This window comes from Cajanus cajan, chromosome 4, assembly GCF_000230855.2.
Source record: "Cajanus cajan strain Asha chromosome 4, NIPB_CcT2T_4, whole genome shotgun sequence".
NCBI classification, from domain to species: domain Eukaryota; kingdom Viridiplantae; phylum Streptophyta; class Magnoliopsida; order Fabales; family Fabaceae; genus Cajanus; species Cajanus cajan.
In genome coordinates this window covers 29,343,456-29,371,120 of record NC_138520.1, presented here as the reverse complement: position 1 = coordinate 29,371,120, position 27,665 = coordinate 29,343,456, and positions in this window count along the sequence as shown.

The window sequence follows — 27,665 nt, the reverse complement described above, 5'->3', positions numbered from 1 at the left end:
TGTAGCCGTTTACTTGACCCCATATCCATGATCTCCTGCTTCTCCTCTTTGTCTTCAAGATTGTGAAACTTATAATAGACGCCTTGATCCCAGAGAATTTTATTTAAAAGCATAGTGTGAACTATGAAGTTCTTGCAATCTTTCAAACATCCTTTCCAGTGCTAAAATAGCGTTTGAGGTAGGTCAAAGGCAATCCCTATCATTATATGGAAAAGACAGAACTTGTGCATATCTGACATACTATCTTTACCACCTATCTTGTGGAAGATTGATTTGTTCAGAATTTGTTAACAAATTTTGGCCTTGTCATCTAGCTTTTTATAGATTATTGGCCCTTTCTCACCTTCTTTGTGAAGATCTTTAATAACTTTTGTCAACCAACCGGCGTCGAAAATCCACTTTTCCCAGTAAGTGTTCCCAGCTCTTTCACATCCAATGGGTTGAGCGATGATTGAGGGGGGTATCCTGACCCTTACTCCAAGCACCTTTCCTTCAAAAGACCCTTGATGAATTCTTAGAGATTCGTAGAACAATTTTATCAGACTAGGGTAGACTACTTCCTTAATGTTGAAGTACCCAAGGATCCCACATTTGGCAAAATCTTCATAGATAGGTATTCCCCATTCATGCATTTTGTTAATGTTGAAGCGGGGCTCTAAGTACATTTCTGGCTTAGAAATAGAAGAATATTTTTTTTTTGATTTCCTTATGATTCGAATGACGTGGCGTCCTTTGGCCTACTCCATGTAAGCTGTCGTATGGCGCACGATAATATTAGGAAGGAGATTTTCCTTTTCAAGAGAAGATTCCAAACAACGGTTTTGTCGTTTGTCTACATAGTTGTCTCATTCATTTAAATGTGGAGAATGTTTGTCTCCGACCGAACTACGTTTATTAATGACAATTTTGACGAACTAAATTTTTCAGATGCAAGAGAAGTGGTTTGCACACTTCATCTGATAAGGAATCTCAGATGCTGTAATTTCTTACAATGTTCTTAGGTGTATACAGACGTAGTAATTCACTGTGTCTCTGTCTGAATCGTCGTATTCCCCTGCATTGTTAGATGCTCAACCCAAGGGGTCAAGCTCTGATACCAATTGAAGTTAGCAGAAAAACACATAGAAGGGAGGGTTGAATATGTGTGTGTATGTACAAAGGAATTTTAAAATCATTTTCGCAAGAGTAATATACTTCGTCCAAAGCACTTTCGGATATTAGACGGTTAGCTAGAATTATTTAACGTAAGGTCATTGTGTCTGACAGATTTATCACCTGCTAAGGAAAATGGTTTCTAATAATAAGTATTGAAGTTGTCACACTTTCCTTTTAAAGAGTATTTCTTTTAAAGTTAAGAAGTAAATAAACCTTTTTCACTGTAATATACTTGTTAAACAAAATTGCGTCTTCGTCTGAAAAATGGTTTTAATGATATGTAGATATTGGACAAAGTCTTTCACAAAGTTTTACTTAGTAAAGAAAATTTATCCCTAGTTAGACAGGAAAAGCAATGCAATCATTTTATACTGGTTCGCTCAACTGAGCTACGTCCAGTCTTCTTCAACTAAAGGGTTCCACTAAATATCAAAATGAAGAGCATTTGAGTATTGTCGTCCACTCTTGGACTTAAGTATTCTCGACCACTCCTGGCACTGAGTATTCTCGACCACTCCTAGCCTTGAGTATTCTCGACCACTCCTAGCCTTGATTATTTTCGACCACTCCTGGATCGTCGACTTCACTCACCAACGCTAGTATTCTTAAACCACTTTTGGTTATCCAAGTATTCTCGACCACTCCTGACCCGTCGACTTCACTCACGAACACTAGTATTCTTAAACCACTTCTGGTTTCCCAAGTATTCTGGACCACTCCTGGCCTATCGGCTTTACTCACCAACGCTAGTATTCTTAAACCACTTCTGGTTCCCCAAGTATTCTCGACCACTCCTGGCCCGTCGGCTTCACTCACCAACGCTAGTATTCTCTTATCAGCCACTTCTAGCTAGTAGTGAGTATTCTTTAACAAGCCCCTCCGGGCTTTACAAGTATTATTTCCCTAGCCTCTTCAGGCTTTACAACTGATAGATGTATATATAGTCGGGTTCAAGTGTTTTGGGTTACTCTCACAGAGAGGATACATATATGATCAACACTCACTAAGGTTTTGCTTTCTAGGATGTACACATTTAGACTTCCTTAGTTTACAGAGAGAATTACACTAAGGTACATTTGACTCTACTTCCTCTGTCTCTGATTTTGTTACTTCATGGGCTGAATATAGCTTTTCTTCATGCTTGCACCATTTCGAGCCAAACAACCAACCTTTTAAGGTTTGATGTTGAGGCTTATATATAGTCTTGTGAAATCTACCTGTTGCAATTTTCCGTTAAAGCAAATGTAGTCGTTCATGACATGTTTGATCTTCTCATTTAATGCTCAGATTTTTGCATTTAATGTTGCTTCTTGTGCTAATGGAACAAGCTTGAAGAACGGTTGATGATTGTTCAAGTTCCACCTTCAATCCCTTTCTTCTCTTGAGGTTAGACACGCCAATGATGAAGAATCACCTTTGAAGAAGCTCCAATGGTGAAGAAGCACTAAGGAGTGCTCGGTTACTCCTTGAAGAAGTAGAAGATGGAGGCTCCAAGGCACAAAGGTGGAAACCTTTGTGAGGGAACTAGGGAGAACATGTTCTCCCGGTTTTGAGACTTTGAGAAGAGAGAATTCTTTTAGAAATTCTGATTTCAGTCATCCAAAGTGAGGGAAAATGAAAGGTTTACATATTTATAGAAGTAGGTAGCTTATGGGGCAAGCTAACCTTAACCATGGTTCAAGTGAACCATGGTTTGGTTGGCTTGACCATCCAAGCTAGTTAAGAGGCTTGTGGAGCAAGCTTCTCACATGGATGGGAGCTAGACGGCCTTGGTCATTTTTGACTCCATGAATTATTTTAAAAAATGTTTGATTTGGTTTAGTTAGGTTCATCCAAAAATGATAAGACCTAACTAAATCAAACCTATGAAAAATTAGGAGCAAAATGAGTCCAATATGTAAAATTTTTCCAAGGCCCAATTCTGGCCCAATTACTAGTCACACCCTCAAGCATTGCTAAATGCCACCCCACTTCTATTGCTGAAAAAATAGAAAATGAGTGTATCCAAAGATGAGGTTAAATGGAGTTAAAGTCTCCAAGTATCCCACCCTAAAAACAATATACAATGACTAATAAAAGGAAATAAAGTGCCTCACAAATACAAAGGAAAAAATAAGCCTATACAAGGAAAATATGTACAAGTTTATATACAATATAAGAAAAGGTCTTCAAAATCATCCCATTCCTCTCGATCCTTTTAAAGTATAACCTCTTGGATTCCTTGGCCTTGGCATGTTTCTATCATCCCCTCCCTCTTGAAAAGGATTTGACCTCAAATCTCGAGGGTCTTCATGATAGTTATCCACACCTACAAATGTATAATACCATTTATTAGAGGTGATATTGTCAATCAATATATGTGAAAGATGATGGAATAACACTAAGGAGAAGAAGTCCAAGAGGTGACGTATTGAAGGAGGCAAAAGGAATGGGTTAGTGTTGAAAAAAAAAAACCATAGGAGTGAGCCCACTTTTGGGCCTTAGCTCCTAAGATTTTCTTAGCATAGCATTTATTCCTATTTTGTCCTTGTAATACCCATTTTTTTTATTATTAATTATCAATGGCATTTTCGTAAATTTTATAAAGGTATAGGGGTATTCTTGTAATTTTATTACTGATGGCATTTTCGCAATTTTAAAAAAATTTAAGGGGTCTTTTGGAAACTTGGAACGGGCCATTCCAAAAGCAAAACGGGCCGTTCCAAGCTTAAAAATTATACTAAATTTTTTTAGTGAGAACGGGTCCAGAACGGGCCGTTCCAACTGGGAGTACGGGCCATTCTGGAGGGAGAACGGGCCGTTCCGGAAGGAGAACTGGCCGTTCTGGATGAGTCTCGGAACGGGCCGTTCTGATTTTAGAACGGGCCGTTCTGCTTTTTGGGAACGGGCCGTTCCGATTTTGGAACGGGCCGTTCCAGTTTAAAAATTTGCGTACATTTGAAAGATTCGGAACGGGCCGTTCCGAATTCAATACGGGCCGTTCCGGGTGACTCTGGTTGCCTATAAATAGGGGCCAGGGGGGGTGAAAAAAAATATACTGAGAAAAGAGAATCCTAGAGAGAGAAAGAGGAGAGAGAGAGAAAGAAAAAGAGGGGAGAAGAAAAGAAAAGAGGAGAGAGAAAGAGGAATCCAGTAGAGGAGGTTCTGCTAGGGGAGAGAAAAGAGGAGGGAAAAGAGGAGATTTTGCCCGAGTTTCGGTTCTTGTTTAAGCAAGAAAGAGGAGAAGGTTCTGCCCGAGTTTCAGTTCAGGTTTATACAAGTAAGGGTAGTGCTTATAAAATTAATCTAGTATATATGAGCATGATAGAAATAGTATAATTTTAATATGCTATTTGATGTGGAGATTTTCATTTCATATAGTATAATTTGGATTAATTGATGGTTGTTTTGGATATTTAATTATTTATATTATTATTATATTGACAAATTGGCATGGTTATGGTTATGTTTAATTATGGAATATGTTATGTGTATGTGGTTTGGAAAAGTAAATAGGACTTAAAGGAGTAAGGTTATGGTATGGATTAGATCTCTTGGTGAGATCAGGATATAATCTTTGGAAAAATATGGAATTTGGGAATCCCATGGTGAGGATTCCAATGTGAAACTTTTCCAAAGGTTATATAATAAACCACTTCAGATGTTAGGTGGATTCTGAAGTACTCCTCTAAGTATTCTATTTGCTACCGGTATGGGTCTAGGCCGAGTCATACCGATGGATGAGGTGGCCTCACCAGGGTTACGTGATGACGTAATCCAACTGTATATTTTCCATGAGAGGTTAGGCGTGGGACATGGGTTGCTGACATGTTTCACCGTATCAACACTTGGTTTGGATGGTGTTGAGGCCAACATTTGGTTTGGATGTGTTGGTTACATCATGGATTATACAGTGGTGTGACTTTGTTATGGATGTGGAATATGTATACATATGGTATGGATTGTATACATTGGTTATGGATTATTTTATTATCATAAAATATGTATACATTGGCATGGACGTGTATACAATATATTGGTTTAAATTTAGAATGGAAATGACTTGTTGGTCTGGATAAATACTGTGGATAAATATTTGTTTAATGATATTTTGGGTTGGTCTATATTTAGCTTGGAAATAACTATTTATAATGTTGTAATTCCCTTGGTATGGATACATACTGTTGATGAATATCTAGTTTAATGATATTTCATTTTATTATACTATGGTTGGTTTTATATGTGCTAACCCTTATATTTCCATGATGTGGACTGTGATGATCTCACTATGTGGGGGAGCAGATCAGGTATGAGGCTTTGGGATAACAAGGAGTCTTTTGGATAGCTGCTTTGAGAAGTGGCTAGGTTTAGAGCTTGACCAGCACCTATGGTGTCTTATTTTGATGTTTTCATGACATTGTAATTATATTATCTTTTTGGATTACTGTATAACTTTACTAAGGATGATGACTCTGCTATAGAAGATTATATTATATATTTTGGAAACAATGTATATGTTATTGTATAATTACACTCTAGCGTAGCTGGCTTTTGCTCTATTTTCTTTATTTTATATTATTTTATTGTGGTTGGTTATTGTTGTGACGGCCTAGGGTGGGTTGTTACAATTTTGGTATCAGAGCTGGTCGAGTCTCTTTAGGGTTTGTGGGAAATGGTCTTATTATGTTTCTGTTGAGTGGAAATAGATTTTTTTGAAAGGAATTTCTTATGTGTTTTAGTGTAAACTCATGGGTTCCTTGATCTTTTATCTTTATTAGGATGGTTGGTAGGGGAAACCATTCTCATCCTTCTTCAGGTGTAGATGAGCGACAGATTGCTCAGGCTATGGAGCTAATTGCTGCTGCTATTGGACAACAGAATACTTTGTTGGCTCAGATGGAAACCAACCGGGCTGCAGCTGAAGCAGCTAGGATTGAAGTACCTGATGAGTATAGAGGCTTGTCAGAGTTCAGAAAAGGGAATCCTCCTCAATTTACAGGTGTTGATGGACCTGAAGTTGCTGATCAATGGATTGAGGAGATGGAGAAAATCTTTATGGTGATGCATTGTCCTGAGGAAAGGAAGCTAGTTTATGTTGTTTATATGTTGGTGGGTGAGGCTAGTTTCTGGTGGAAAGGTGCTCAAGCTATGATGGAGGCTAGAGGGGAGGCGATAAATTGGGAAAACTTCAAAAAGGTATTCCTAGAGAAATATTTTCCAGATAGCGCCAGATATGCTAAGGAAGCTGAATTTTTGAGATTGCAACAAGGAAATATGTCAGTACAAGAGTATGTGGTCAAGTTTGAAAACTTGGCTAGGTATTATTCTCAAGCTATCACTGAAGCCTGGAGATGCAGGAAGTTTAGTAAGGGTCTAAGATTTGAGCTGAAAAAGACTATTGTCCCTATGGAAATTATGGAGTTCCCAGTTCTAGTTGAAAAGGCAAAAACAGTTGAGAGATTTGAAGGAGGAAATAGAGTGGCAAAGGGTCTAGAGGGATCATCTGGATTTGGGAGGGGGAAACATCCTCAAAAGAGACCATCTCAGTTTCAAATTGGAAATGCTAATAAGAAACCGATGGGGACTACTACCACAAGAGATGTTCAGAGTATTAGATGTTATGTCTGTGGAGGCCCACATATGATGAAGGACTGCCCTACAAAGAACTATACGTGTTTCAAATGTGGCAAAGTGGGTCACATGGCTAAAGATTGCATTGTCAGAAATCCTCCAGCTAGAGAAAACCAGAAAGTGGATCGACCTACTGCAGCAGGTCGTGTCTTTGCTTTAACAGGTGCTGAAGCTGAAACGACATCTGAGCTGGTAAAAGGAAAGGGCAAAGCTGATGGTAATGATATTTCTATTTTATTTGATTCTGGTGCTTCACATTCTTTTATTTCTTATGAATGCGTGGCAAGGTTAAATTTAGTTGTGAGTTCCTTGTGTGTGGATCTAGTTGTTTCTACCCCAGCTTCAGGGTCTATTTTGACTTCTGAGGTTTGTTTGAGATGTCCAGTGGAGGTGGAAGGGCGTTGTTATAAAGTGAATTTGTTTTGTTTACCTCTATCCGATTTGGATGTGATTTTAGGGATGGATTGGCTTTCTGCCAATAGGATTTTGATAGATTGTTCAGAGAAGAAATTAATCTTTCCTACTGATGAACAGGAGAGATTTATTTCTAATAGACAGGTGGATGGGTTGTTGAAGGATGGAGCTCTTGGGTTTATGATCTTATCTTTTATTAGTGTAGAGAATGAAAAGTTGTTGAATAGTATTGATGTTGTTAGAGAATTTCCAGAGGTTTTTCCGGATGATGTTCCGGGATTACCACCAAAGCGAGAGTTAGAGTTTAGTATTGATCTTATACCAGGGGCGGGACCAGTGTCCATTTCTCCTTATAGAATGGCACCAGCGGAGTTATCTGAATTGAAGAAGCAGGTTGAAGAACTTTTGGAGAAGCAGATGATCAGACCTAGTGTATCTCCGTGGGGAGCACCAGTGTTATTGGTAAAGAAGAAGGATGGTGGTGTGAGGTTATGTGTGGATTACAGGCAGTTAAATAAATTGACAATCAAGAATAAATATCCATTGCCAAGAATAGATGATTTGATGGATCAGTTAAGGGGAGCTACTGTTTTCTCCAAGATTGATTTGAGATCTGGATATCACCAGATTCGGGTAAAGGAGGAGGACATACCAAAGACTGCTTTCAGGACTCGGTATGGTCATTATGAGTATGTTGTCATGCCTTTTGGAGTGACGAATGCTCCAGCTATTTTCATGGATTATATGAATAGGATTTTCAGACCCTTTCTGGATAAGTTTGTGGTGGTATTCATTGATGATATTTTGGTTTATTCTAAATCTATGGAAGAACATAGAGAACATCTGAGGATAGTTTTGCAGGTATTGAAGGAGAAACAGTTATTTGCAAAGTTGTCAAAATGTGAGTTTTGGTTATCTGAAGTTAAGTTCTTGGGTCATGTGATTTCTGCACAAGGAATTGCAGTTGATCCTACTAAGGTGAAAGCGATTTTGAGGTGGGAACGTCCAAAATCGGTTACTGAAATTAGAGGTTTTGTGGGATTCGCTGGCTATTATAGAAGATTCATAGAAGGATTTTCTAAAATAGTTATGCCTTTGACACAGCTGACCAGGAAGGATCATCCTTTTATATGGACGGAGGAGTGTGAAAGGATTTTTCAAGAGTTAAAGGAAAAGTTGACTTCGTCTCCAGTGTTGATTCTGCCAGATCCTAATAAATCTTTTGAGGTTTATTGTGATGCATCTCATCAAGGTTTAGGATGTGTTCTTATGCAAGATAGACAGGTTGTGGCTTATGCATCTAGGCAGTTAAAGACTCATGAACGAAATTATCCTACGCATGATCTAGAGTTGGCTGCGGTGGTTTTTGCTTTGAAGATTTGGAGACATTATCTCTATGGAGCAAAGTTTGATGTGTTTAGTGATCATAAGAGTTTGAAATATTTGTTTGATCAGAAAGAGTTAAATATGAGGCAAAGGAGGTGGATTGAGTTTTTGAAAGATTATGACTTTCAGTTAATGTACCATCCAGGTAAAGCAAATGTGGTGGCAGATGCTTTGAGTAGAAAATCTCTTCATATGTCTTACATGATGGTTAAAGAGATGGAGTTAGTAGAGAAATTCAGGGATATGAATCTTAATGTTGTGATAGCCTCAGATTTTATTAGTTGTGGTATGACTACCATAACTAGTGATTTCTTGGAGATGGTGAAACAAAAACAAGTTCAGGATACGGGATTGAATAAGGTTAGAGAGTTGTTGGGTTCTGAGAAAGCTGAAGGATTTGAACAAGATATGGATGGAATCTTGAGGTACAAGGGTAGAATTTGTATTCCACAAGATAAAGAGTTGAAGAAGTTGATACTTGAGGAAGGTCATAAAAGTAAGTTGAGTGTACATCCGGGTATGACAAAAATGTATCAAGATTTGAAGAAAATGTTCTGGTGGAATGGTATGAAGAGGGAGATAGCTGAGTATGTTGCATCTTGCATTGTGTGTCAAAAAGCTAAAGTAGAACATCAAAAACCAGGAGGTTTGTTACAAATGATGGAAGTGCCAGAATGGAAATGGGATAGTATAACCATGGATTTTGTTGTTGGATTACCAAGGTCTGCTAAGAATTGTGATTCTATTTGGGTGATCGTGGATAGATTAACTAAGTGTGCTCATTTCCTTCCAATGAATATAAAGTGGTCCTTGGAAAAGTTAACTCAATTGTATATTAAGGAGATTGTTAGATTACATGGTGTACCCTCCAGTATCATCTCTGATAGGGATCCTCGTTTTACTTCTCGATTTTGGCAAAGTTTGCATCAAGCGTTAGGGACTAAGTTGAGGCTCAGTTCTGCTTATCACCCACAAACTGATGGGCAGTCTGAGAGGACTATCCAATCTTTGGAGGACTTGTTGAGAGCTTGTATTTTGGATCATCTAGGGAATTGGGAAGAGATGTTGCCTTTGGTCGAGTTCACTTATAATAACAGTTTTCATGCAAGTATAGGAATGGCACCATTTGAGGCTCTGTATGGGAGGAAATGTCGAACACCTTTGTGTTGGTTTAAAGAGGGAGAATCAGTGATGGTGGGGCCAGAGATCATCTTACAGACTACTGAAAAGGTGAAACAAATTCAGGAAAGAATGAGAGCTGCTCAGAGTCGGCAAAAGTCTTATGCAGACAAAAGGAGGAAACCTTTGGAGTTTTCAGAAGGAGAACATGTGTTTTTGAAAGTAACTCCTACCACAGGTGTGGGAAGAGCTATCAAAGCTAAGAAGTTGAATCCTAAGTTTATTGGACCGTATCAAATTCTCAAGAGGATTGGACCAGTGGCATATCAGATTGCATTACCTCCATTCCTTTCTAATCTGCATGATGTGTTCCATGTTTCACAACTGAGGAAATATATTCACGATCCAAATCATGTATTGGAATCAGAGGCAGTACAAGTTAAGGAGAATTTAACTTTTGAGAAACAGCCAGTTTCAGTGGCAGATAAGAAAGTTAAACAGTTGCGAGGTAAATCTATCAATTTGGTGAAAGTTATTTGGGATGAGATTACTAATGAAGCTACTTGGGAGTTGGAGGAAAGGATGAAGGATCAATATCCATATCTCTTTTAGAGTAAGTGAATTTTCGAGGACGAAAATTTTTGTTGTTGGAGAGAATTGTAATACCCATTTTTTTTATTATTAATTATCAATGGCATTTTCGTAAATTTTATAAAGGTATAGGGGTATTCTTGTAATTTTATTACTGATGGCATTTTCGCAATTTTAAAAAAATTTAAGGGGTGTTTTGGAAACTTGGAACGGGCCGTTCCAAAAGCAAAACGGGTCGTTCCAAGCTTAAAAATTATACTAAATTTTTTTAGTGAGAACGGGTCCAGAACGGGCCGTTCCAACTGGGAGTACGGGCCATTCTGGAGGGAGAACGGGCCGTTCCGGAAGGAGAACGGGCCGTTCTGGATGAGTCTCGGAACGGGCCGTTCTGATTTTAGAACGGGCCGTTCCGATTTTGGAACGGGCCGTTCCAGTTTAAAAATTTGCGTACATTTGAAAGATTCGGAACGGGCCGTTCCGAATTCAATACGGGCCGTTCCGGGTGACTCTGGTTGCCTATAAATAGGGGCCAGGGGGGGTGAAAAAAAATATACTGAGAAAAGATAATCCTAGAGAGAGAAAGAGGAGAGAGAGAAAGAAAAAGAGGGGAGGAGAAAAGAAAAGAGGAGAGAGAAAGAGGAATCCAGTAGAGGAGGTTCTGCTAGGGGAGAGAAAAGAGGAGGGAAAAGAGGAGATTCTGCCCGAGTTTCGGTTCTTGTTTAAGCAAGAAAGAGGAGAAGGTTCTGCCCGAGTTTCAGTTCAGGTTTATACAAGTAAGGGTAGTGCTTATAAAATTAATCTAGTATATATGAGCATGATAGAAATAGTATAATTTTAATATGCTATTTGATGTGGAGATTTTCATTTCATATAGTATAATTTGGATTAATTGATGGTTGTTTTGGATATTTAATTATTTATATTATTATTATATTGACAAATTGGCATGGTTATGGTTATGTTTAATTATGGAATATGTTATGTGTATGTGGTTTGGAAAAGTAAATAGGACTTAAAGGAGTAAGGTTATGGTATGGATTAGATCTCTTGGTGAGATCAGGATATAATCTTTGGAAAAATATGGAATTTGGGAATCCCATGGTGAGGATTCCAATGTGAAACTTTTCCAAAGGTTATATAATAAACCACTTCAGATGTTAGGTGGATTCTGAAGTACTCCTCTAAGTATTCTATTTGCTACCGGTATGGGTCTAGGCCGAGTCATACCGATGGATGAGGTGGCCTCACCAGGGTTACGTGACGACGTAATCCAACTGTATATTTTCCATGAGAGGTTAGGCGTGGGACATGGGTTGCTGACATGTTTCACCGTATCAACACTTGGTTTGGATGGTGTTGAGGCCAACATTTGGTTTGAATGTGTTGGTTACATCATGGATTATACAGTGGTGTGACTTTGTTATGGATGTGGAATATGTATACATATGGTATGGATTGTATACATTGGTTATGGATTATTTTATTATCATAAAATATGTATACATTGGCATGGACGTGTATACAATATATTGGTTTAAATTTAGAATGGAAATGACTTGTTGGTCTGGATAAATACTGTGGATAAATATTTGTTTAATGATATTTTGGGTTGGTCTATATTTAGCTTGGAAATAACTGTTTATAATGTTGTAATTCCCTTGGTATGGATACATACTGTTGATGAATATCTAGTTTAATGATATTTCATTTTATTATACTATGGTTGGTTTTATATGTGCTAACCCTTATATTTCCATGATGTGGACTGTGATGATCTCACTATGTGGGGGAGCAGATCAGGTATGAGGCTTTGGGATAACAAGGAGTCTTTTGGATAGCTGCTTTGAGAAGTGGCTAGGTTTAGAGCTTGACCAGCACCTAGGGTGTCTTATTTTGATGTTTTCATGACATTGTAATTATATTATCTTTTTGGATTACTGTATAACTTTACTAAGGATGATGACTCTGCTATAGAAGATTATATTATATATTTTGGAAACAATGTATATGTTATTGTATAATTACACTCTAGCGTAGCTGGCTTTTGCTCTATTTTCTTTATTTTATATTATTTTATTGTGCTTGGTTATTGTTGTGACGGCCTAGGGTGGGTCGTTACAGTCCTTGTATTTGATTTCCTATTTTACCCTTGTATTTTGGGGTATTTTAGTCTTAGAATTTATTTTACTTGTATTTCCAATTTTACCCTTGTATTTTGGGGTATCTTAGTTATAGGATTTATTTTCTTTTATATTTCCCATTTTACCCTTGTATTATGGGGTGCTTTAGATCATAGGATTTTATTTTTGGGCTAAGGTATTTGATTAGGGTAGGAACAAAAACCTAGACATATTTTTGTGGCTATTAGACCTATTTTTGGTGTTAGAAAGGCTTAGGCCCAAGTGGAGGGCAAAGGTTGCATGGTCTTATCATGCACCTAGATGTAGCCTAACAAAACCCAAAGATTCCATCCTTGGCCACCAAGTTGCATCTAGGGTTAATTTGGGTTTCATTTGGTGTGCATTTGGCACCCTAAATGCAACCCTAGATGCCTCTCACTCCTATAAATACCCTAGGCATCACACCTTGTAAATACTTTGCATATTGAATATAAAGAGAGCCTTTTGTGCCTTTATATCTTTCCTTAGTCACCCTTGGCTAATTCGGCCACCTCCCTCCCATCTCCACCTTGAGAGAAACAACCCTAGAAGTGGCCTTCATCACCATGAAGTGAGCCAACCCTAGAGTACCTTTCTCAAGCCTTTCATCAAACACCTTCTACCCAACCTCCATTTTCGTCCATTCCATCATCATCCACCCTAAAACCTTGTGCCACCTTTGAAGAACTTGATCTTTGGAGAACGTGTCCTATTCTTTGTTGATCATCTCAAGTTCATGCAAGCTAGGTTGCCATCATGTGGTATCTAGAGCCTTGGTTCTTCAAGGGTAACTTTTCCATCTTTGGTATTTTCGTTCATGTCATTTGTGTCTCCTTGAATGTCTAAATTTTTGTGCGTGATTGAGTCATCATCTTGTCATATGTCATGATTCTTATTCCTCCTTTTCATGTATTGATTCATGCCTCATCATTCTTGTGAATCATCTTGGTGCTATAGGCTTCCTTGCTAGGGTTCCTACCATTTTTTCTTTAAAATTGAGTTGCTGGAAATTTTTGGGCTGCATGATATAATGATGTTTTTCATTTTATAATCCATATGGTTTTGCCATAAGCTTGTTTCCTTTGAACTACCTTGAAAGAAATTCCAAGTTTTTATGTTTAGCCTTTGAAATGAACAAAAAATGGCATGCATGCCACTTGTTTGATAAAATGGTTGTGAGTCCTTGATGTGATTTAGAGAGTCAATCATGCATACTAATTAGTTCTAGCATGTTCTACATTCCTAAAATATCATGTGTGATTAATTTCTTTGCACATACTTGCTTTAAAATTTTCGGCCACTTTGTGTATTCCTTGGTGCACTTAACATGCCTATGTATTGTTTGATGTTTTGAGTATGAAAATGCCTTTTATGTGCAAGTTCTTGTTGCTAGACATTGGACATTAAAAACCTTAAGAAGACACTCAAAACTTGTCTCTTTAAGCCATTGTAAGTTGCTAAAAAGATACTCTAATGATGGAGAAGGTAAGGAGGAGTGATGAATGTTCTTCTCCTTAGCTCTCCTTATGCACGGATCTTCTTCAAGGAAATAGAAACCAACGTGATGAACACTAGATGGAGGAGATTCTCGGATAGGAAGAAGGCTTAAGCCTTGGATGGAAGCATCCAAGCTTAAGGTGCAAGGGAAAACTCACTTCAAAGAGGAGGAAATCCTAGAAGGGTTCCTAAGGTGAAGCTTTCTCTCATGGTGACTCTTGAACGAAATTTGGCTGAATTAGCTCTCAAATTTCATTATTCTCAAAAGTGAATACAAAAATGTGAAGGGAGGACTTAAGTATGCATGGAAATGAAGCACATAGGCACCTAAACCAAAGCTACACAAATTGGCGCCTAAAGTTTGAATTCAAATTTGAAAATTGAATTCAAACTTTGGTGCACATGTGTAAGTCCGAAAATTTAGGTACCAAGGTGCATTTAGGTCTGATTTGAGAGTCATTTAGGGTTAATTTGAGTGTCACATGTTCAGCCACCAATGGTGCAAAACATGTGACTCAAATGTAACTTAAATGGCTTCCAAATTAAACCTAGTTTAACCTAATTAGCATACTTTAGTATTCCTTATATTTTCCTATTCTAATGACCTAATTACATTGGTCAAACAATTACAATGGAAAGGAAAAATTACAAGAATGAAAATGAGCCCAATATTGGGTACCAAAAGCCCAAAGGCCCATGAAGCCCAAAACTAGGCCCAACAGGCCTAAAACCTAAAATGCTACTCTATGTGGTCCAAAATACAAGACCAAAATATATGATACCTATACTAACATGATGTATACAAAACATATGAAAATAGCTATAACAAAATATGGCCCATGAAAAGTTCAACTTGGGCCTTCCCAGGCCCATCAGGCCCATTGGGCCCTGACTGGCCCAAACCTTCTTGTCTAGCCAACTCCTCTTGGCTCCTTCAATATGTCACCTCTTGCCTTCCTAGGCATGATTCCATCATCCCCTCCCTCTTGAAAAGGATTTGTCCTCAAATCACGAGGATGCATGGAATAAGAAACATCACCTACATACACAACAAACCATGTATAAGAGGTGACATGTTTATGATGAGAAAATGGATTATGGATCCTAAGAGGAGTCCTTATATCTAGCCTAAGAAAAAATAAACTATCAAAATTAGACTCCCTAAAAGTAGAAATAGGCTCCTCTCCTAAGCATAACCTAGAAGTAAAACCTAAGAATGTAATAACACTATGACTAAGACAATGAAAAGAATGATTTTAAACACTACAATATCTTGCCTAAAATACCCTAAATGGTAGCCTAGGCTTTTCCTAAAATATAAAGAAAAGATCACTAGAAAACGTCCTAAACAATTTTGAATCATATTGTTTGGTAGATAAAATGTCTTGGAAAATCTTGAAAACTCATATAAACTATTTTTGTCTTGTAGGGAAGGGTGCAAATTAAGTTCAAATAAAGATGAACTTCCCATAAGATCAAAAATAGAATATGAAATATGACAAGATGTATCTATCAAACAATATATTCCAAAATTTGGGTGCTTTATTAGAACAACTATGGTAGAAGGATTCCTAAAGAGAGGAAGGCTATCTTCCTTGGGCACCTCCAAGGAAGTAGCACAAGAAGTGGAACTAAATGTAGTCCACTCCTTCTTCACTACATCTTGAAGTTGAGATTCATTTTTCTTTAGAATGATTTGTTCTTGAATCTCTACTTCATGACTAGTGGTAAGATTAGGGTAAGAGTTAAGGTCTTTATTTATGAAGAGAGTATTTTGTAAATGATTTTTAGTGGTAGAACAACTCTCTTCACTCACAAGTCCTTTAGAGGAATTATTTTCCTCCTTACTCTTCCCTAAGAGCAATGCCTTTTTTCTTTCTTTTTCTCTTGTTTTTCTCAATTTTTCTTTTGCTAAAAGTTTTTCTCTCTTTTGTTTAATAATGTGAATTTCTTCCTCTAAAATTGCAATTTGTGCTTTTTTTTCAAGTTTTTCTTTTTCTTTTTTTAAAGCTTCTTGCTTTGTCCAAGGTGTTAGTGATTTAAGCCTTTGAGTAGAATGTGAAAAACCTTTTGGAGAGCTTAATTCACTACCACTTGAGAAATATTTTCTCATGATTAAACAAAAGAATTTTTTGTATATGCTATGCAAAAAGAAAATATTTTTGGACTTTTCTAGGAACAAAAATAGCACTTGGAAGTCTAAGTGTACAAATTGCACTATCAAGGGAGGTGAGCTACTAAGAGCCACTTAATAACCAAGCCTTTTCAAGTGGAAATCACTAAACTCCTTTGTGGTATCTTTGATTCCCCAAAACTTTTCACAAAATTTTTTGTATGCTTTTCACAATTTGTTTGTTTTTGAGATTAAACTAAGCGTGAGCAAATAAAACTACACAATTCTAGACGTTTCAAGGCAGCAAAGTAAACAAAATTAAAGTTCAAACACTTGAAGGAAGCAAGGATAATCAACTAGTCGGTTTGCCCTAGGTGGAAGCTTGAAACATATGAAATTTTCAAGCCACTTCCACTAGTACTACACGTGAGAATGCTAACAAGGAGTTAGATATACCTGACCAGCTTCTTAATACTCCCTCCAAGCTTTACAAATTAATTTTAAAATATAAGAGAGATTGCAAAATTTAAACTAGCCTAGAAAGCAATAAATGGCGGTTTTGGTGACCAACTAGTGACGGATTGTTGTGCAAATTTTCCAACACTTAATCAAGTGTTTAATCCGCCACTAATCCTTCAATATGATGCTACTGGACCTGCAAAAGAAACACAACAAAGAGGTTAATGGTGGCTGCCTCACAAGGTGAAAGGAATGGTCACTCAAGTGAAGGAAGTTTAGGAGAAGTTTTGGTCACTAAATTAGGTCAAATTTTTAGGTCTTAGTGTCCAAACTTTTCCTACTCTTTGTTGAGAAATGCTTGATCCTTGAGCAAGGATTTGAGGCCACTTCCAGCACAGGGAAATTATTGAAAGAAAACTAGACAAGCAATAAAGCACAATTTGGAAAGCTTATACCAAAAGTTAAGAGTAATATGTATATATGACAAGACTCAAAGAGGTTCAACAAGTAAAACTGGAAAATAAGACTCCAAATAAAGCTAGCACTCAGTTAGGAATGTTCCTAGATAGGTACTAGAGTAGATGAACAAAAAAAAAAATTTGAAAGCAATTGGATAAGGAATCAAATGAATTTTTATCAATGAACACCTCTCGGCTTTTTCACTTTAAAATACTTTCTCTATTTTTTTTTAATTCTTTATTTTTCTATATTCAAATTTAGATTCCAGAGAAGGTATTTGCCTTTTGTTTCAAATTTTTTTATGATTCCAAGCTATAGAAACCGAGACTACAAATTAGGTCAAATTTCAAGTGAAAACAAGGAAACTAGTGCACTAGTTTTTAGGTTTTGTCTTGTATTCTTTTGTACACTTTTCTTCTTTGAATCTTTGTACTTTTCTTTTGATTTAGGCTCTGTTTTTGTCTCTGTTTTCATCCTATTTACTTTTTAAAATTTGAATCCAAAAGATAGTGCACTAGAAGTAAGATTAAGCACTTGAAATTTTGAGTCAAAATTTTTTTATAAGATTTTCAATGGAATGTGATTTGAAAACTTAAGAACACAAAGGAAACCTAACTCTAAGGAAACTTGCTAGGACTAATAGCAAATCATGAACACAATAAGGTAAAAGAAAAAACACATATAGGTAGGCACATTAGAAGTATGACCGAATCAAAAAAAATGATGAACAATGTACTAAAAAACAATTAGGTCAACATGCTATTCAAGGAGTTTTTGAACATATAAGAACTAAACACAAACTCTAAGACAAAACATGGATTAAAAACCAAAATCTAATGCAAATGCATGAAGTCCAATCACGGACACATACAAGAATGGAGAGACTTAAATTAAATCAAAACAAGCACAAGCTAATAGGTCCTAAACATGTTGATTGTGGAAGAAAATTCAAAAACAATCAACCAATGGATCTATGGAACAAAAAGTGATTCAAAACATATAGATCCGAAAATAAACTCAAACAAGACAAGAAGAACACAATGAACAACACAAATTCGGACACAAAAAGATGAAGCACTTATCTCCTTGAAGAACCTTGCTTTGATACCAAAAATGATGGAGAAGGTAAGGAGGAGTGATGAATGTTCTTCTCCTTAGCTCTCCTTATGCACGGATCTTCTTCAAGGAAATAGAAACCAACATGATGAACACTAGATGGAGGAGATTCTCGGATAGGAAGAAGGCTTAAGCCTTGGATGGAAGCATCCAAGCTTAAGGTGTAAGGGAAAGCTCACTTCAAAGAGGAGGAAATCCTAGAAGGGTTCCTAAGGTGAAGCTTTCTCTCATGGTGACTCTTGAACGAAATTTGGCTGAATAAGCTCTCAAATTTCATTATTCTCAAAAGTGAATACAAAAATGTGAAGGGAGGACTTAAGTATGCACGGAAATGAAGCACATAGGCACCTAAACCAAAGCTACACAAATTGGCGCCTAAAGTTTGAATTCAAATTTGAAAATTGAATTCAAACTTTGGTGCACATGTGTAAGTCCGAAAATTTAGGTACCAAGGTGCATTTAGGTCTGATTTGAGAGTCATTTAGGGTTAATTTGAGTGTCACATGTTCAGCCACCAATGGTGCAAAACATGTGACTCAAATGTAACTTAAATGGCTTCCAAATTAAACCTAGTTTAACCTAATTAGCATACTTTAGTATTCCTTGTATTTTCCTATTCTAATGACCTAATTACATTGGTCAAACAATTACAATGGAAAGGAAAAATTACAAGAATGAAAATGAGCCCAATATTGGGTACCAAAAGCCCAAAGGCCCATGAAGCCCAAAACTAGGCCCAACAGGCCTAAAACCTAAAATGCTACTCTATGTGGTCCAAAATACAAGACCAAAATATATGATACCTATACTAACATGATGTATACAAAACATATGAAAATAGCTATAACAAAATATGGCCCATGAAAAGTTCAACTTGGGCCTTCCCAGGCCCATCAGGCCCAAACCTTCATGTCTAGCCAACTCCTCTTGGCTCCTTCAATATGTCACCTCTTGCCTTCCTAGACATGATTCCATCATCTAAGGACTTACTCATCAAACTAACAAACACAAGTGTAAATCCCAAGTAAAGAAGAACTATAAAATTCAAAAAAAAAAAAAAGAGTATTGGATGGACTATTGGACCTCAAAACTGTGACCTAGTCAAGTGTCAAAAGAAACAAAATGATGGAAGAACTTTGGAGGGGGCCGGATTGATGTAGCTTCCTTCAAGTCTCTCCCTAGATCTTTGGCTCCTAGAATCCTTCCAATGCTTGTGTAAGGCTCCAATGGAGGGAGGAACCTCACGGCCACCTTAAGATGGTGGAGAAGCCTCTCAAGAATGCGCCACTCTTGGTGAAGGGATAAGCATTCTTCAACCCGCCACACTTGTCTTTGGAAAAAGTGATAAGAGATTGGTTTTGCACAAAGAGGTTTAGGACCTTTGGGAGGAGAGAAATCTGATCTCTAATCTGAATACTCAATTCTCATTAATGCCAAAAGTGTCATACAAGTGAAAATTTGAGGCTATATAGGCGTGGCCACCTAGGGGTTAAGCTAGACTAGATCATGGTTCACTAGGAACCATGGTTGGGTCCGTCCAACTTAGGGAGCAAGAAAAGGCTAGACCATGGTTCACTAAGAACCATGGTTGAGCCTTCCTAAACCACCCTTGTGTAGGAGAGAAAAGAGGTCCAAGCATTTGGCCAAGTGTGCACCAATGTGAACACAAGGTGTGAACACAAAGGTGTGGACGGTTTTGATTGGTTTCATTTAACTCCACCCGGTTTGAAAATGGTTCATTTGGTTTAGTTAGGTTCATTCAATGTGAATGGAACCTAGCTAAATCAAATCTATGAAAAATTAGGAGTTAAATGAGTCCAATATGTAAAACCTTTATCCTAAGACCACATTTGGCTAAAATGCTAGGAGCACACTTTAGTCTACTAATGCCACTCCTATGCCTACTTCTAAAAAGAAAAAGGTGCCTCCAAAATACAAAGGCAAAACAATCCTATACAAAGTCTACTATATACAATATATACAATGGGACTACTCAAGATACTACTAAGGAGAAAAGTACACAATGCTCATGGTGAGCAAGGGTCTAAGAAGCACCTCCTCCTTAGATGTCTCTTCTAGCTTCCTTACCATGGACCTTGTCAAAGGTCCAATGGCCTTCATGTATTCCTCTTCCTTGGATGGTCCTCCATCACAAAAGAAACAAAATCAAAAGAATCAAAGACAAAAGAAAAAGGGAACCTTTGCTAGACTTATGGAGTTTGGACCCAAAATTTTCATACGTTGGCACTTGGAGTTAATCTTGGACCATTGGACAATGCTTATTTACCTTATGAGACATTTAATCAAACACCTTAAGTGCATTATTTTCTTTTAAGCCTACTTGTTGAATTTTATTCTAGTGCCATTCTAGGACATACTCTTTTGTGTGCTTGCCTTTTGTTATTGTTCCTTAGTTTTAGTTTTTGAGTCTTTCTTTATACTCTTAAGTTTGTCTCAACAAATCCACTTGAGTTTATCCTTTTTAACTGTGCCTTTTTAGTTTTCTTCCTTGGCCTCTTGTACTCTTGGGTTGTGTTTTCTTCTTGACATAGGTGAGGAAAGCTTCTAAACACCACGCACTTTCTTGGTGGATTTAGTGGAGGGGTTGTCCGATTTAAGTTCAAGGAACTTTGGAAGATCACACCAAATCAAAGAGTGAAAACACCATTGAAAGGCTAACCTTGGGTGTTCATTATGAAGGGGTGAAGATTTGAAGACTTGGAGATTCAACAATTTCTTTTTCTTACTTGTTTCTTTCTTGTTTTATTTTTGGCCTTCTTGTATTTGGCCTTTGTTTTCTTCCATTTTGGGTTGTAATTGACCATTTTAAACCTCTTCATTTTTTGGTAGTAATTTCGTGTAGTTTGAAGGTGATTTGAAAACCTTCACCTAGGAATCCGACTAGCATATGTTTTAAGTGTTTTCCTTTGCATGCTTTATAGCTTTTGTAGTATAATTGCCTAGGTCTTTACTTTGTCAATTTGTTTCATCTAGAAGGCTTCAATTTGCTTACTAGGGGGCCGTGCACACCACACACCTTTTTCTTGTGCAAAAAAAAAAATTGTTTTGTGAGAAATGTGTGAAAAGGCTTAGTGATTCTTACTTGAAAAGGCTTGGTTTTTAAGTGATTCCTTGTAGTCCACCTCCCTTGATAGTTCACTTTGTACACTTAGGCCTTTTCATACCAATCTTGCATATTGAAAACCTTTTTGTGAAAACCTTTTTATCACTCATTGTTTGTGAAAACCTTTTTACCAACCTTTTGAAAACAAATTTGTTAAAACCTTTTCTTGATCAAAGATGAGTGCTCATTCTAGTGTACATGGTCATAATTCTTGTAGTACTAGGTCTAGTGTTAGAGATGAGATTAGAGAGTTAAAAGAGTACATAAGAAAAAAAGGAGTGGAACACATAAAAAGAGAGGAAGAAATTAGAAAAAGAGAAAAAGAAAATGATAGGAATAAGGAGGAAATAAAACAATTACTTGCAAAATTAGTTGAGGGGAGAGAAACTAGTGGATCCAAACCTAGGGTTTTCCCAACTAGGTATCAAAAATACAAAGAGGTTAGAATCCCTAAGAGTATGCATGAGGAAGAAAATACAAAAAGAGGGGAAGAACTTAAAAGCAAAGAAAAATAAAAGACAAAAAAAAAAAAAGAAAAGTATAGAGAGGGTTAAAGAGTGGTTAGAACAAGAAAAACAACAACCAACACTCTTACAGAAGAGTAAGGAGGATAATGTTTCTTCCAAAGGGCTTATGCTTGAAGAGAGTCACTTTCCCATTGAAAATGATTTAAAAAAGACTCTCTTCATTCATCAAGACCTTAACTCTTTCTCTCACATTGCCAGTAGTCATGAAGTGGAGATTCAAAAACAAATCCTTTTTAAAGAAAAAAAAATCTCAACTTCAAGATTTAGTGAAGAAGAATTGGAATTCACTTAGTCCCAATTCTTGTGCTACTTCCTTGGTGGTGCCCAAGGAAGATAAGCCTTCCTTCTTTAAGACTCTTTCCACTTTAGTTCCCTTCATAAAGCACCCAACTTTTGGTTTGTATGGTTTGTTAGATACATCTCATGGTGTTGTATCTTCTATTTTTGATCTTGAAGGAAGTTCACACTTATTTGAACTTAACTTGGTTACTTCCCTACAAGACAAACTTAGATTATATGAGTTTTCTAGACTCCTCTTAACACATTTTTATCATATGTATCTAACAAATTATGCAATACAAAGCTCTTTAGGTAATTTTTTCATTAAGTTTTCTTTATTTTCCAATACATACCTAGGTCACTACATTGGGTACCTCCAACAAGACATTTTAGTTTTCAGGACTAATGCATTAGTGTGCTATAGTTTTAGTCTTTTTACCTTTTTAGGTTTTAGTTATACACTTAGACTTCACCATGGGGAGGATCCTATCTTTCGCATTAGAGAGTCTAGTCCTTTTAATTTAGACAATCTTTTTAGCATTTTTAGGGGAACTCCTCTTAGGATACACTTCCCATTTCTATCATATACTATTACCTCTAATGCTTAGTTTTATGTTTTTGTTGGTCATGATCCCCACCATGAGGAACCTCTTGATTTGAGGTCAAATCCTTTTCAAGAGAGAGGGAATGATGGAATAACGCTAAGGCCAAGAAGTCCAAGAGGTGATGTATTGAAGGAGGCAAAAGGAATGGGTTAGTGTTGAAAAAAAAAACCATAGTAGGAGTGAGCCCACTTTTGTGCCTTAGCTCCTAAGATTTTCTTAGCATAGCATTTATTCCTATTTTGTCTTTGTATTTGATTTCCTATTTTACCCTTGTATTTTGGGGTATTTTAGTCTTAGAATTTATTTTACTTGTATTTCCAATTTTACCCTTGTATTTTGGGGTATCTTAGTCATAGGATTTATTTTCTTTGGTATTTCCCATTTTACCCTTGTATTATTGGGTGCTTTAGATCATAGGATTTTATTTTTTGGCTAAGGTATTTGATTAGGGTGGGAACAAAAACCTAGACATATTTTTGTGGCTATTGGACCTATTTTTGGTGCTAGAAAGGCTTAGGCCCAAGTGGAGGGCAAAGGTTGCATGGTCTTATCATGCACCTAGATGTAGCCTAACTAAACCCAAAGATTCCATCCTTGACCACCAAGTTGCATCTAGGGTTAATTTGGGTTTCATTTGGTGTGCATTTGGCACCCTAAATGCAACCCTAGATGCCTCTCACTCCTATAAATACCCTAGGCATCACACCTTGTAAATACTTTGGATATTGAATATAAAGAGAGCCTTTTGTGCCTTTATATCTTTCCTTAGTCACCCTTGGCTAATTTGGCCACCTCCCTCCCATCTCCACCTTGAGAGAAACAACCCTAGAAGTGGCCTTCATCACCATGAAGTGAGCCAACCCTAGAGTACCTTTCTCAAGCCTTTCATCAAACACCTTCTACCCAACCTCCATTTTCGTCCATTCCATCATCATCCACCCTAAAACCTTGTGCCACCTTTGAAGAACTTGATCCTTGGAGAAGGTGTCCTATTCTTTGTTGATCATCTCAAGTTCATGCAAGCTAGGTTGCCATCATGTTGTATCTAGAGCCTTGGTTCTTCAAGGGTAACTTTTCCATCTTTGGTATTTTCGGTCATGTCATTTGTGTCTCCTTGAATGTCTAAATTTTTATGCGTGATTGAGTCATCATCTTGTCATATATCATGATTCTTATTCCTCCTTTTCATGTATTGATTCATGCCTCATCATTCTTGTGAATCATCTTGGTGCTTTAGGCTTCCTTGCTAGGGTTCCTACCATTTTTTCTTTAAAATTGAGTTGCTGGAAATTTTTGGGCTGCATGATATAATGATGTTTTTCATTTTATAATCCATATGGTTTTTCCATAAGCTTGTTTCCTTTGAACTACCTTGAAAGAAATTCCAAGTTTTTATGTTTAGCCTTTGAAATGAACAGAAAATGGCATGCATGCCACTTGTTTGTTAAAATGGTCGTGAGTCCTTGATGTGCTTTAGAGAGTCAATCATGGATACTAATTAGTTCTAGCATGTTCTACATTCCTAAAATATCATGTGTGATTAACTTCTTTGCACATACTTGCTTTAAAATTTTCGGCCACTTTGTGTATTCCTTGGTGCACTTAACATGCCTATGTATTGTTTGATGTTTTGAGTATGAAAATGCCTTTTATGTGCAAGTTCTTGTTGCTAGACATTGCACATTAAAAACCTTAAGAAGACACTCAAAACTTGTCTCTTTAAACCAATGTAAGTTGCTAAAAATATACTCTAAGGACATACTCATCAAACTAACAAACACAAGTGTAAATCCCAAGCAAAGGAGAACTATAAAATTCAAAAAAAAAAAGAGTATTGGACGGACTTTTGGACCTCAAAATCGTGACCTAGTCAAGTGTCAAAAGAAACAAAAGAAACAAAATCAAAAGAATCAAAGACAAAAGAAAAAGGGAACCTTTGCTAGACTTGTGGAGTTTGGACCCAAAATTTTCATACGTTGGCACTTGGAGTTAATCTTGGACCATTGGACAATGCTTATTTACCTTATGAGACATTTAATCAAACACCTTAAGTGCATTATTTTCTTTTAAGCCTACTTGTTGAATTCTATTCTAGTGCCATTCTAGGACTTACTCTTTTGTGTGCTTGCCTTTTGTTATTGTGCCTTAGTTTTAGTTTTTGAGTCTTTCTTTCTACTCTTAAGTTTGTCTCAACAAATCCACTTGAGTTTAGCCTTTTTAATTGTGCCTTTTTAGTTTCCTTCCTTGGCCTCTTGTACTCTTAGGCTGTGTTTTCTTCTTGACCTAGGTGAGGAAAGCTTCTAAACAGCACGCACTTTCTTGGCGGTTTGAGTGGAGGGGCTGTCCGATTTAAGTTCAAGGAACTTTGGAGGATCACACCAAATCAATGAGTGCAAACACCATTGAAAGGCTAACCTTGGGTGTTCATTATGAAGGGGTGGAGATTTGAAGACTTGGAGATTCAACAATTTCTTTTTCTTACTTGTTTCTTTCTTGTTTTATTTTTGACCTTCTTGTATTTGGCCTTTGCTTTATTCCATTTTGGGTTGTAATTGGCCATTTTAAACCTCTTCATTTTTTGGTAGTAATTTCGTGTATTTTGAAGGTGATTTGAAAACCTTCACCTAGGAATCCGACTAGCATATGTTTTAAGTGTTTTCCTTTGCATGCTTTATAGCTTTTGTAGTATAATTGCCTAGGTCTTTACTTTGTCTATTTGTTTCGTCTAGAAGGCTTCAATTTGCTTACTAGGGGGCCCTTCACACCACACACCTTTTTCTTGTGCAAAAAAAAAAAATTGTTTCGTTAGAAATGTGTGAAAAGGCTTAGTGATTCTTACTTGAAAAGGCTTGGTTTTTAAGTAATTCCTTGTAGTGCACCTCCCTTGATAGTTCACTTTGTACACTTAGGCCTTTTCATACCAATATTGCATATTGAAAACCTTTTTGTGAAAATGTTTTTATCACTCATTCTTTGTGAAAACATTTTTACCAACCTTTTGAAAACAAATTTGTGAAAACCTTTTCTTGATCAAAGATGAGTGCTCATTCTAGTGTACATGGTCATAATTCTTGTAGTACTAGGTCTAGTGTTAGAGATGAGATTAGAGAGTTAAAAGAGTACATAAGAAAAAAAGGAGTGGAACACATAAAAAGAGAGGAAGAAATTAGAAAAAGAGAAAAAGAAAATGATAGGAATAAGGAGGAAATAAAACAATTACTTGCAAAATTAGTTGAGGGGAGAGAAACTAGTGGATCCACTTAGTCCCAATTCTTGTGCTACTTCCTTGGTGGTGCCCAAGGAAGATAAGCCTTCCTTCTTTAAGACTCTTTCCACTTTAGTTCCCTTCATAAAGCACCCAACTTTTGGTTTGTATGGTTTGTTAGATACATCTCATGGTGTTGTATCTTCTATTTTTAATCTTGAAGGAAGTTCACACTTATTTGAACTTAACTTGGTTACTTCCCTACAAGACAAACTTAGATTATATGAGTTTTCTAGACTCCTCTTAACACATTTTTATCATATGTATCTAACAAATTTTGCAATACAAAGCTGTTTTGGTAATTTTTTAGTTAAGTTTTCTTTATTTTCCAATACATACCTAGGTCACTACATTGGGTACCTCCAACAAGACATTTTAGTTTTTAGGACTAATGCATTAGTGTGGTATAGTTTTAGTCTTTTTACCTTTTTAGGTTTTAGTTATACACTTAGACTTCACCATGGGGAGGATCCTATCTTTCGCATTAGAGAGTCTAGTCCTTTTAATTTAGACAATCTTTTTAGCATTTTTAGGGGAACTCCTCTTACAATACACTTTCCATTTCTATCATATACTATTACCTCTAATGCTTATTTTAATGTTTTTGTTGGTCATGATCCCCACCATGAGGAACCTCTTGATTTGAGGTCAAATCCTTTTCAAGAGAGAGGGAATGATGGAATAACACTAAGGCGAAGAAGTCCAAGAGGTGATGTATTGAAAGAGGCAAAAGGAATGGGTTAGTGTTGAAAAAAAAAACCATAGGAGGAGTGAGCCCACTTTTGGGCCTTAGCTCCTAAGATTTTCTTAGCATAGCATTTATTCCTATTTTGTCCTTGTATTTGATTTCCTATTTTACCCTTGTATTTTGGGGTATTTTAGTCTTAGAATTTATTTTACTTGTATTTCCAATTTTACCCTTGTATTTTGGGGTATCTTAGTCATAGTATTTATTTTCTTTTGTATTTCCCATTTTACCCTTGTATTATGGGGTGCTTTAGATCATAGGATTTTATTTTTGGGCTAAGGTATTTGATTAGGATGGGAACAAAAACCTAGACATATTTTTGTGGCTATTGGACCTATTTTTTGTCTTAGAAAGGCTTAGGCCCAAGTGGAGGGCAAAGGTTGCATGGTCTTATCATGCACCTAGATGTAGCCTAACTAAACCCAAAGATTCCATCCTTGGCCACCAAGTGGCATCTAGGGTTAATTTGGGTTTCATTTGGTGTGCATTTGGCACCCTAAATGCAACCCTAGATGCCTCCCACTCCTATAAATACCCTAGGCATCACACCTTGTAAATACTTTGGATATTGAATATAAACAGAGCCTTTTGTGCCTTTATATCTTTCCTTAGTCACCCTTGGCTAATTCGGCCACCTCCCTCCCATCTCCACCTTGAGAGAAACAACCCTAGAAGTGGCCTCCATCATCATGAAGTGAGCCAACCCTAGAGTACCTTTCTCAAGCCTTTCATCAAACACCTTCTACCCAACCTCCATTTTCGTCCATTCCATCATCATCCATCCTAAAACCTTGTGCCACTTTTGAAGAACTTGATCCTTGGAGAAGGCGTCCTATTCTTTGTTGATCATCTCAAGTTCATGCAAGCTAGAATGCCATCATGTGGTATCTAGAGCCTTGGTTCTTCAAGGGTAACTTTTCCATCTTTGGTATTTTCGGTCATGTCATTTGTGTCTCCTTGAATGTCTAATTTTTTTTGCGTGATTGAGTCATCATCTTGTCATATGTCATGATTCTTATTCCTCCTTTTTATGTATTGA